Source organism: Lycium barbarum, chromosome 1 (genome assembly GCF_019175385.1).
Source record: "Lycium barbarum isolate Lr01 chromosome 1, ASM1917538v2, whole genome shotgun sequence".
In the NCBI taxonomy this organism is placed as follows: Eukaryota; Viridiplantae; Streptophyta; class Magnoliopsida; order Solanales; family Solanaceae; genus Lycium; species Lycium barbarum.
The window spans coordinates 164,372,917-164,384,240 of NC_083337.1; positions in this window are offsets into that span (position 1 = coordinate 164,372,917).

Consider the following 11,324-nt stretch of genomic DNA (forward strand, 5'->3'; position numbering starts at 1 on the left):
GGGGTTCGCAAGTAAATATTATGTATATTTACTAATTTTTCTAGTACAAATACAGGGTCTACGAAAAAGCTATTGGGTTCGGCTGAACCTTCCCATAACACTGTAGCTCCGCCCCTGAATGTAGGCAAAGCCGCCTCTGGAGGTTTTCATTCTTGGAGCCTGTTTGGCTTGGCTGAATTTAAGTTTTCAGTCTTGGAGCCTGTTTGACTCGAGATGTCTAACTAGTTATGTTTCCTGCTGAGATGCTCTGTATAGCTATTAACTGCTTCTTGACTTGTTTTAAAGGCATAAAAGGATGGGTAAGTTTGGTCGAAAGGCTTCTTTGTTTTCTTGGCTTGCATGCATTTTTCTGTAACATGTTTATAAAACATATATCCGTGGGATGTTTTAGTCTTCTTTCCTTTATGAACAGACCGGTTCTATTTCTGTCTGTTGTCATTCAAGTCATCTCATACCGAAGAGCTTCAAAGAGTTGCCAGAAACTGCCAATCATCTTGTTAAATCTAAACTAAACATAAAAGTTTATGAATGCCAATCAGATATCAGTTTAACTGGAACTTAAATTTTTGAAACTAAACTGTAACTTCAAACCTTCACCTACATATTTGGTGAAAAGAAAAGACTAGTAAGTTAGCGTAACAATAAAAAGCCTAAAACAAAAGTCTCGAAAGTTTTTCTTAGTCAAAAGTAGGTTTTGGTTTCTGAGTAAGAAGAAGCAATAGTGTTAAGAAAACATATATGTCGAATGACGGTTTATATTTGTTTGTATTATGAAATAAAACTATGAAGTAAATACACAGGAGAAATATGTAGAGAGAATATGTAGAGAGATATCAGATTATATTACTTCTGCTCTTTCAACATTGCATCTGTGCATCCTATTTATAGGAGCAACAGGACATGGGATATTTTGAGATATTTTGGGATATTTATAACTTAATGGATATCCATTACTTGGGATATTTATAACACTCCCCCTTGGATGTCCATTAATAGATGATGTACCTCGTTAAACCTTATTTAAAAAAAAAAACCCTGTGGGAAAAATTCCTAATGAAGGAAAAAGAGTGCACATATCTAGAAATACGCTTTGAGAGCTGCCTCATTAAAAACCTTACCAAGAAAATCCAATGGGACAAAACTTGGTTAAGGAAAAAAGAGTACAACGCGTATTTCACTCCCCCTGACGAAGACCAAGATTCAGATGTCGGAGTCTTCGCATTCCAATCTTGAATATCATCTTCTCAAGAGTTGAAGTTGGCAAAGATTTAGTGAACAAATCTGCAGGATTGTCACTTGAACGGATTTGTTGCACATCAATATCACCATTCTTCTGGAGATCATGTGTGAAAAATAACTTTGGTGAAATGTGCTTTGTTCTATCTCCTTTTATGAAACCTCCTTTTAATTGAGCTATGCATGCAGCATTATCTTCATATAATACTGTGGGTATTTTTGTATCACACTTCAAGCCACATCTTTCTCTGATGAAATGTATCACTGATCTCAACCACACACATTCTCTACTTGCTTCATGAATAGCGATTATCTCAGCATGATTTGAAGAAGTAGCAACAATGGACTGCTTGGTCGATCGCCATGATATAGCAGTACCTCCGCATGTAAACAGATAGCCCGTTTGAGATCGAGCTTTATGTGGATCAGATAAATAACCTACATCTGCATAACCAACAAGATCTGTACTACCTTTGTTAGTATAAAACAGACCCATATCGCTAGTTCCCTTCAGATATCGCAATATATGCTTAATCCCATTCCAATGCCTCCGTGTAGGAGAAGAGCTATATCTTGCTAGCAAATTAACAAAAAATGCTATGTCAGGTCTTGTAACATTAGCAAGATACATAGGTGCACCTATTGCACTAAGATATGGTACTTCAGGATCAAGTAGCTCTTCGTTTTCTTCCTGAGGTCGGAACGGATCTTTGCTCATTTCAAGTGAGCGAACAACCATAAGAGTACTTAAAGGATGCGCATTGTCCATGTAAAACCGATTTAAAACTTTCTCAGTATAGGCGGATTGATGTATAAAGATCCCTTTTGCGAAATGTTCAATTTGCAGACCAAGACAGAGTTTTGTCTTTCCGAGATCTTTCATCTCAAATTCTTTCTTCAAATATTCAATCGCCTTTTGGAGCTCTTCTGGAGTTCCAATGAGGTTTATGTCATCAACATAAACATCAAGTATAATGAACCCTGATTTTGTTTTCTTAATAAAAACACATGGACAAATGGCATCATTTATATATCCTTCATTTATCAAGTACTCACTTAGGCGATTATACCACATACGCCCTGATTGTTTTAAACCATATAATGATCTTTGTAATCTGATTGAATACATTTCCCGAGACTTTAAACCAAATGCTTCAGGAATTTTCATATAAATTTCATCAAGTAAGCCACATAGGTCGTGATAGCATCCATCAGTATAATTAATGTGACATCTTCTGTTGTTTGGACTGCTGACCCAATAAACATTACGTTTACCAAGATGGATCATTTTACTTCGTAATTATTCTACGTCAACATGCTTTAAGAGACGTAGAAATCAAATCCTCACAACCTTATACAATATTGCGCGCTATATTGTATATTGTCGACAAGATATCATGTTGTATCGGTTCGCAATTCGACATAACTTACTGAGATCTCATCACTTCATTATTTTCAGGTACCTGAACCTCCTATAAGGTTTATGAAGTGTTATGTCGTAGCTCTTCAAGAGCATATTGCCTCCTTATTATGATCATTTGCTCCTCCCTTTTTCAAGGATTATTATATTTGAAACCGATTGGTCTACCATGCTCCATGCACGCTGTAGACTTTGTCCTTCAGGGACATTAAGAGCATTTTGCAGATGAAATATGAAATAGTTGGGTCAGCAAATGCTTCCAGCATTTGACTTGAATTATCTGAGGATCATACTGATGATAATTCACAACATATTTCTTAGCTGCTTATTCTCTCCCCCTTATTTTAGTGACATATGTCCCCATTTTCTTTGGGAAAATCCATCTGTGTGCATCATGGTATATCCATTAATCATGTACCGCACATCAAATGCTAAAAGATGAAAATATCTAGTTCCTGACCCTGAACCAAATATGAGGGGAGAATTTATCAAAATTTATTGATCTGAAGCATACAAGTGTTGTTGTATGCAATATATCATATCTCAGACCAACATCTGAAACTCTGTTCTCATAAGCAATGGTTTAGTTGTATTATGGAGGCATCCAATGCCAAACCAACTTAGATATAAATCAACATTATCAAGATGATTGTCTTGATTACATATTCTGAAAATTGTGCTTCCAACTCAATTATTTTGAGCAAGCAACTTTGTAAATGTCAAACTGCCAGTTGACAATAAACATACATGTGACTGTCTTAAATAGATGCATCTATTTAAGACATCACATTGCAGGTGAAGGGGCCCACATTCACCTTTTATATTTTTCAGAATTTTGGGGATTCAGTCCCAACATTAGCTGGTGTAATCAACTTATTATGAGAACAAGCAACACAAACAAATTCTTGAAGAATCTTCTAGTTCTTCAATATGTTTTTTAATACTCAATTAGCACATCAGATTTAAATCAGGACGATCAAAATGGTCTTGTCAACTGATAAAATTATCTGTACCCGTAAACTTCAAGTTTACTATGACGAGTGTTATTTCTTTTAATAAACTTCTGGTTTACTATTGCATAAAATTTTATGTCAAAACTTCTGGTTTATTGTGACATGCGATCTCATCATGCTCGGGTAACGCTTTACACACGTGACCCTACCCGTAATAAGTTGGAGATATTCAATCTTCCAATCATCTGTAGTCTCAATATGATGACCATTTTTCTCGCTAGTAAACTTCAGGTTTACTATAATTTATTTTCCGATTGAAATAATTATGATCTGAGATGAATGGTACTATCATATATAAGCTCTTCGAGAGACATCAATTTGTTCACCATAATCATATATTATTTGGACACTGCTAGTGTCATGATACTTGTAAATAAATAATTAGCTCTTCTGGAGCCTTTGATCATTAATTTCTATTACCAAATATTTCTTAAATACTTCTGGTACCATTAAAGCAAATTTCGACACTACTGGTGTCACGAAATAAACATTGAATTCTAAACTTCAATATTTCAAACATCTCCTTCAGGGAGATTCATCATTAACTGAGAATTTTGTATCTAAGCTCAAACACATAATAATCAAATCCTTCATAAAGAAATACATTAATTGTTATTTCCTTCAAGGAAATCAATAACAACTAACCATAATGTATTAATGTGGTTATAGGAGAAAGCATTCTACTCTTCTTCCTTTTGCCTTAGAAATATGTTTCGACGTACGACAGGTACATATAGCAATGTCTGACTTTCATACCACTAGAATATAACATCTACATTCCCTGTATTTTATCCCTCCAGGAGATAAGTTGTGGTATTTGTTCATTCACTTCGGGGAATGAAACCTGATTATTTAAATGTGCTTGAAATACAACGCTCATCAATAGCTCGTTATTTTGCTCAAACACAAGAAAATATTGCTTCAAAGTATTTCTCAGATATTTTGGTAATTCTTTCTGCTTTAGGAGTAAAGTTTCAGAGTTTTACTGCTTCGGGAGTAAAGTTTCAAGTTTTACCACTTCGGAAGTAAAGTTTAAAGGTTGACTAATTCATGAGTAAATTTCTGAATTCTACTACTTCGGGAGTAGATTTCAGAGTTGTTTCAGGAGTAGAATTAAAAACCTTACTACTTCAGGAGTAAAATACATAGGCTTACTACTTCTAGAGTAGAATTGAAAGTTTGCTACTCGTGGAGCAAAATTATGAGTTTAGTACTTCGGGAGAAAAGCATATAATATTCAGAATATTTCTTTTCAATTATTCTACCTCTTCTGGAGATGGATCGTGATATTTTCACAATCAAATGCATGTTTATATTTATAGGCTTTACTACATATTATCACATTCACTTCAGGGAATGGATCTATATTTATAACATTTATCAAAAGTTTTAATTCTTCAGGAATAAAACATAATTATCTGAACGCGCCTTAAGCATATCAAATCGTGATAGCTTATAGCCTCTTTTAAGATATTGCTACTTCAGGAGCAAATCGAGGCATACATATAATGTGGAGAATTTTTCTCTAACACATCTTCAATCATAAACACAATAAGCCTGTAAAAATATTACCACTTCTGGTGTTCACGGATATAAACTCATTTAATCAATTCATATTTGCGAACTAACCTTCCAGTAGAATATTGGCATAAGGCCTTCAGCAACTTTGGTTTCAAGATATTTTGGCAAAAAGAGGCCGAAGTGTTATATTCCATAGTAATATTTAAAAAAAGAAAGGCCATGTTTCTTACTACGTTGATGGTGAGCTTCTCCCAAAAATCAGTTTAAAATTTTCATAGTTGTTAAAGTCAACAATAATCAACCATCAAAACAAAGATAGAAAAATACTTGGAACACTGTTACCTGAACTGTTTAGACTAAATAAGTACTGCAAGTCCTTTACTTTATCTCCAGGTGGCAACGACTTGTACTCAGTGTAATTCCAAGAATTGCACCTTCGAGGCTTTCAAAGTATTTGCTCAAGATGACTGAGGCTCGTGCTGATAACGTATTATGAAATAAAACTATGAAGTAAATACACAGGAGAAATATGTAGAGAGAATATGTAGAGAGATATCAGATTATATTACTTCTGCTCTTTCAACATTGCATCTGTGCATCCTATTTATAGGAGCAACAGGACATGGGATATTTTGAGATATTTTGGGATATTTATAACTTAATGGATATCCATTACTTGGGATATTTATAACAATTTGGTTTTTATTGGTCTATGTAACTGATCAATTATTTAAGATGCGTTTCTCTTTAAAAAATAGTCGTTTCTTGTTTCAAAAGAAAAACGGTTGTCCTTTTAAGATAATCCAGTGGCATCACTAAATCACAATTCCAAAAGTATTTTTTTTCCTTTTTCTTTTTATAGTTTCTGCATTATAACATTCAATTTTTTTGTTTGAAGAATAATTCAAAATTGAAGTGGGAAATCAAATTTGTTTAGGATTTGATATTTATTTAATTCATATCCAAATAATTTTTTTAGTAAGAATGACATAGAAATATGTTTTTAAGTTCCTAACTAAACTAGGTTGTGCTCTATTAAATAGGGTTTATGTTGGCTACTCTATTTTCATATACTCCGTACTAGTAGAGAAGTTGTAAAAGATTACTCAATTAATATACTCCAAGGACAGTTTTGGTTTTGGTTAAAAAGAAAATATAACTCACACCTGTTCTCCAGCGAATACGATGAATAATTCCGCGGCGGCGACGCCGGTTTCGCAGCCACCGTTAGCCACCCAAACAGCACAGAGACAATCGGAATTACAACGATCACATTCCCAGGAATTGTTCCTCGCCAATCTCCGCATATTCTCTAACTCCCTCTCCGCTTTCCAACAATGCTTTAGTGATCTACAACTACACATTAATTCCATCCGTACCTCCATCGACTCTTTACTGCTCCCCGCTCAATCAATTAACACCACTCCTTTACCCGCCCCAGCCCCGGAACCCGAACCCGTATCATCTTGGGAATCCGACCCGTCTGAAGACATCGAAGAAGAAGTCGAGGGAGAGGAAAGGGATGTGCAAAAAGAAGAACACAACGAGAAAGTGGAAGAAGAAGTGAATTCTCCTCATTCAGAGTTGAAATCGCCTTGTTTGGAGTTGAAACCGTCTCCTTCGGAGTTGAAACCGCCCGGTTCGGAGTTGATTACGCCTGGTTCGGAGCTGAAATCATCTGGTTCGGAGGAGTTGAAACCGTCTCCTTCGGAGCTGAAATCGTCTGGTTCGGAGTTGATTACGCCTGGTTCGGAGCTGAACTCGTCTGGTTCGGAGCTGAAATCGTCTCCTTCGGAGTTGAAACCGTCTCCTTCGGAGTTGATTACGACTGGTTCGGAGCTGAAATCGTCTGGTTCGGAGTTGAAATCGTGTTGGTCGGAGTTGGAAATCTTATGCTTAACGATGGACAGTCATGGTCTGCGTAAGTACATGATAACACATATCTCAGATTTTCATGTATTACGTGTACAAGTCCCTAAGGCGTTGAAACTTTCACCTGGACCTGCAAGTCTTGTATATAAATGTATGGGCAAGTTTTATAACAAAGGGAGCAAGTCGTATGTGAATAACTCACCTTTGATCCAGGAAAGAAAGGCTAAAGTATTGCTTTTGGAGTGCTTTTTATTGATCGACGATTATAAGGGAGTTGAGATTGAGAAATGGGTGAAGGAAGAGGCAGAGCAAGCAGCATTAGCATGGTTAAAGAGGATAAATATTGAAAAAGGTATAGTACAGGCTCAAGAAATTGATGCTCGGGGTTTGTTGTTGTTTATCGGGTGTTTCGGGATTCCAGATAAATTTAAAAATAAGAATATCAGAAATTTGCTTCAGGTGAGTAACCTTAATTGGATTTCTGATGCGCTTAGGAGATCAAATGTTCTCATGGCGAAGATTCCTGAAATAATAGATGAAATGTTGGCGAATAATATGGTAGTTAAAGCTGTTCATATTGCCTATAGTGTTGGAATGCAGGACAAATTTAACCCTAAGAAACTTTTGATGGCGTTTTTAAGAGAGTCTAAAAGTTCATTTGACAAAATGAATGGATCACAAGTTGCTCATCAAGGGAATATTGGAGTAAAAAGGAAGTACATGAATGATCTGAAATCGGTCATTAAATGTTTGGGATGTCACAACATTGATCCTGCGAAACTTCTTGGGGGTTGGCAAATTAGTATGAGAATAATGAGCTTGGAGAAAGAAATTGCTGAATTCAATAAGCAGATAGCTGATCAGAAGATGGCACAAAAAAATGCTGGATTGCATAAGAGAAAAATCGATGAAACTGAGTGGTTGAGCAACAAAGAAGTGAAACGCTCACATTTTTCAAATCCATGGCCACCCCAACAGCAAAGAGGAGTTGTTAATCATGTCGTTAGCAACAATACCTTGTTAGAAGGTGCTGGAACTTCTGGTCACAATTATGGTTATTCTATCTCCCCGCCGGTATTGCATGGACCTGTTGCGGGCTCAATACATGAAAATGTTGTTGGTTCATTGGCGGGACCCGTGGGAGGTGTGGCCATTGGTGGACCTAGAGCAGGTATATCGCCAAGTCCTCAAGGAGGTTCATATGCTGAAGGTCATGGAGGGAGTCGAGTTGATAGTACACCCAGGCAAGTAGGAAGTCCTGCTGGTCAATTATATGGATCGTGTGGTAATGCTTATAGGCCTGTGCCATACATGGAAAGCTCTAAGGGGTTGCCAAACACCGTACCTGGTGATGCTAATAGCCGATCACCATACTTGGGAGGCTCTATGGAGTTGCCGAACACCATACATGGTGATGCTTATAGGCCACCACCACAATTGGAAGTCTCTTCGGGGTTGTCAAACACCATAACTGGTAATGCTTATAGGCCTGTGCCATACATGGAAAGCTCTAAAGGGTTGCCAAACCCCATACCTGGTGATGCTTGTAGGCCCCCACCACATTTGGAAGGCTCAACGGGGTTGCAAAACATTATACCTCCACCATATCAGTTTGCTGATACTGTTCCAGCAACTGAACTAAACCAAAGCAGTGGCTCACAGGCAGTTGATGCTCATCCTACGTACTCCCTGCACCGGCAGAGATAGTTTTGCGTTGGACAGACATTACTTTTTCCTTTAGTTTCCATTTCTGCAGTATATAAAGCCAGTCTAGAAGTGATTTCCGCTTCAAAGAAATGTTTGTGTTTCATTAGCTACTAAAATCTAGGTTTGGCCCACTTTGTCTGAACATGTCTAGGATTTTATATTTAGTTTGGCCGATTTGTTGTTATTCTTTTTTCATATATTACAACAACAACAAGCCCAGTATAATCCCACCATGTGGGGTCTGCGGAGGGTAGAGTGTACGCAGACCTAACCCTCACCTTGAAAGGTAGGGCGGCTGTTTTCGAAAGACCCTCGGCTTAAGAGAGGAGAGGAGAACAAGAGAGGAAAAACAAGACAAAAGGTTAGATAGGATCAAGCATATCGAAAACAATATGAAAGCAAGGAATAACAAAAGTGAGAAAGTCATGGTAGAACAGTCCGGAAAGAAAGGAGCATTAACTACTATAGATAACTAAGATAATCAAAGTACAACGGCCCAATAAATATAAGCAGCAATCAAATGCAGAAATCAAATGACAATAAACAAATGAGCAAAACTACAACTACTATAGTGAAAGGATTAGCCACCTAGCCTTCTATCCTAATCTGAGTCCTCCACAACCTCCTATCTAAGGTCATTTCCTCGGTGAGCTGAAACTGTGTCATATCCTGTCTAATCACCTCTCCCCAATACTTCTTCGGCCTCCCTTTGCCTCTCCTGAAACTGTCCATAGCCAACCTTTCACACCTCCGCACTGGGGCATCTGTGTCTCTCCTCTTCACATGCCCAAACCATCTCAGTCTCGCTTCCCGCATCTTGTCTTCCACCGATGCCACTCCCACCTTGTCTCGGATATCTTCATTCCTAATTCTATCCCTCACAGTGTGCCCACACATCCACCGCAGCATTCGCATTTCCGCGACTTTCATCTTCTGAACGTGAAATTTCTTGACTGGCCAACACTCCGCCTCGTACAATAAGGTCGGTCTAACCACCACTTTGTAGAACTTGCCTTTAAGTTTTGGTGGCACTTTCTTATCACACAGCACTCCGGAGGCGAGCCTCCATTTCATCCACCCTGCACCAATACGATGTGAAACATCGTCGTCGATATCCCCATCTTCCTGTATAATAGACCCAAGATACTTGAAACTTCCTTTCTTTTGAATGGCTCGGGTACCAAGCCTCACTTCCTCGTCAGCCTCACGCGGTAGGCCACTGAACTTGCACTCCAAGTATTCTGTCTTGGTCATACTCAATTTAAATCCTTTAGATTCCAACGTCTGTCTCCAGCCCTCCAGCTTATCGTTAACTCCGTTGCGACTCTCGTCAATCAGGACTATGTCATCCGCGAACAACATACACCAAGGCACCTCACCTTGTATTTGTCGCGTCAATTCATCCATCACCAGGGCGAATAGAAACGGGCTAAGAGTCGATCCCTGATGCAACCCCATCATAACAGGGAAGTGCTCCGAGTCTCCTCCTACCATCCTTACCCTGGTCTTAGCTCCATCATACATGTCCTTTATCGCTCTAATGTACACCACAGGTACACCTTTAGCCTCCAAGCATCTCCATAGGACCTCTCTTGGCACTTTGTCGTAGGACTTTTCTAGGTCAATGAATACCATGTGCAAGTCCCTCTTCCGCTCCCTATACTGCTCCACCAATCTCCTTATAATATGAATGGCTTTTGTAGTCGAGCGCCCCGGCATGAATCCAAACTGGTTCTCTGAAATAGACATACCTCTCCTCACCCTCATTTCTACCACCCTTTCCCACACTTTCATAGTGTGACTTAGCAACTTGATACCTCTATAGTTGTTGCAGCTTTGAATGTCTTCCTTGTTCTTGTACACGGGAATCATTGTACTCCACCTCCATTCTTCCGGCATCTTCGCTGTCTTGAAAATGACATTAAACAACCCAGTCAGCCACTCCAAGCCTACCCTGCCTGCATTCTTCCAAAATTCCCCAGGAATCTCGTCAGGTCCGGTCGCTCTTCCCCTGCGCATCCTATGAATAGCTCCCTTAACCTTCTCAACCTTTATACTCCTACAATATCCAAAGTTGCGACGCCTATCCGAGTGCTCCAAGTCTCCCAACACAATGTCTCTGTCCCATCCTTCGTTCAAGAGTTCATGAAAGTATGACTACCATCTCTGTCTAATGCGAGATTCCTGTACCAATACTTGGTCATCCTCGTCCTTGATGCACTTCACTTGATCCAAGTCGCGTGCCTTCCTCTCTCTCGCCTTGGCGAGCTTAAATAGCTTCTTATCCCCACTTGTGTCCTCTAGTTCTGCATAAAGGCGTTCAAAAGCAGCCGTTTTAGCCGCCGAAACTGCCAACTTCGCCTCCTTTCTCGCCATCTTATACTTTTCCCTGTTTGTCCGCTTCTCTTCATCATCCTTGCTATCTACCAACTTCACATATGCCTGCTTCTTTGCTTCTACCTTCCCTTGGACTTCTCCATTCCACCACCAATCCCGAGAACCAAAGCTTGTACCCGTCCACCTCCTTAGCTTTAGGTCCTACCCATTTAGTCTCT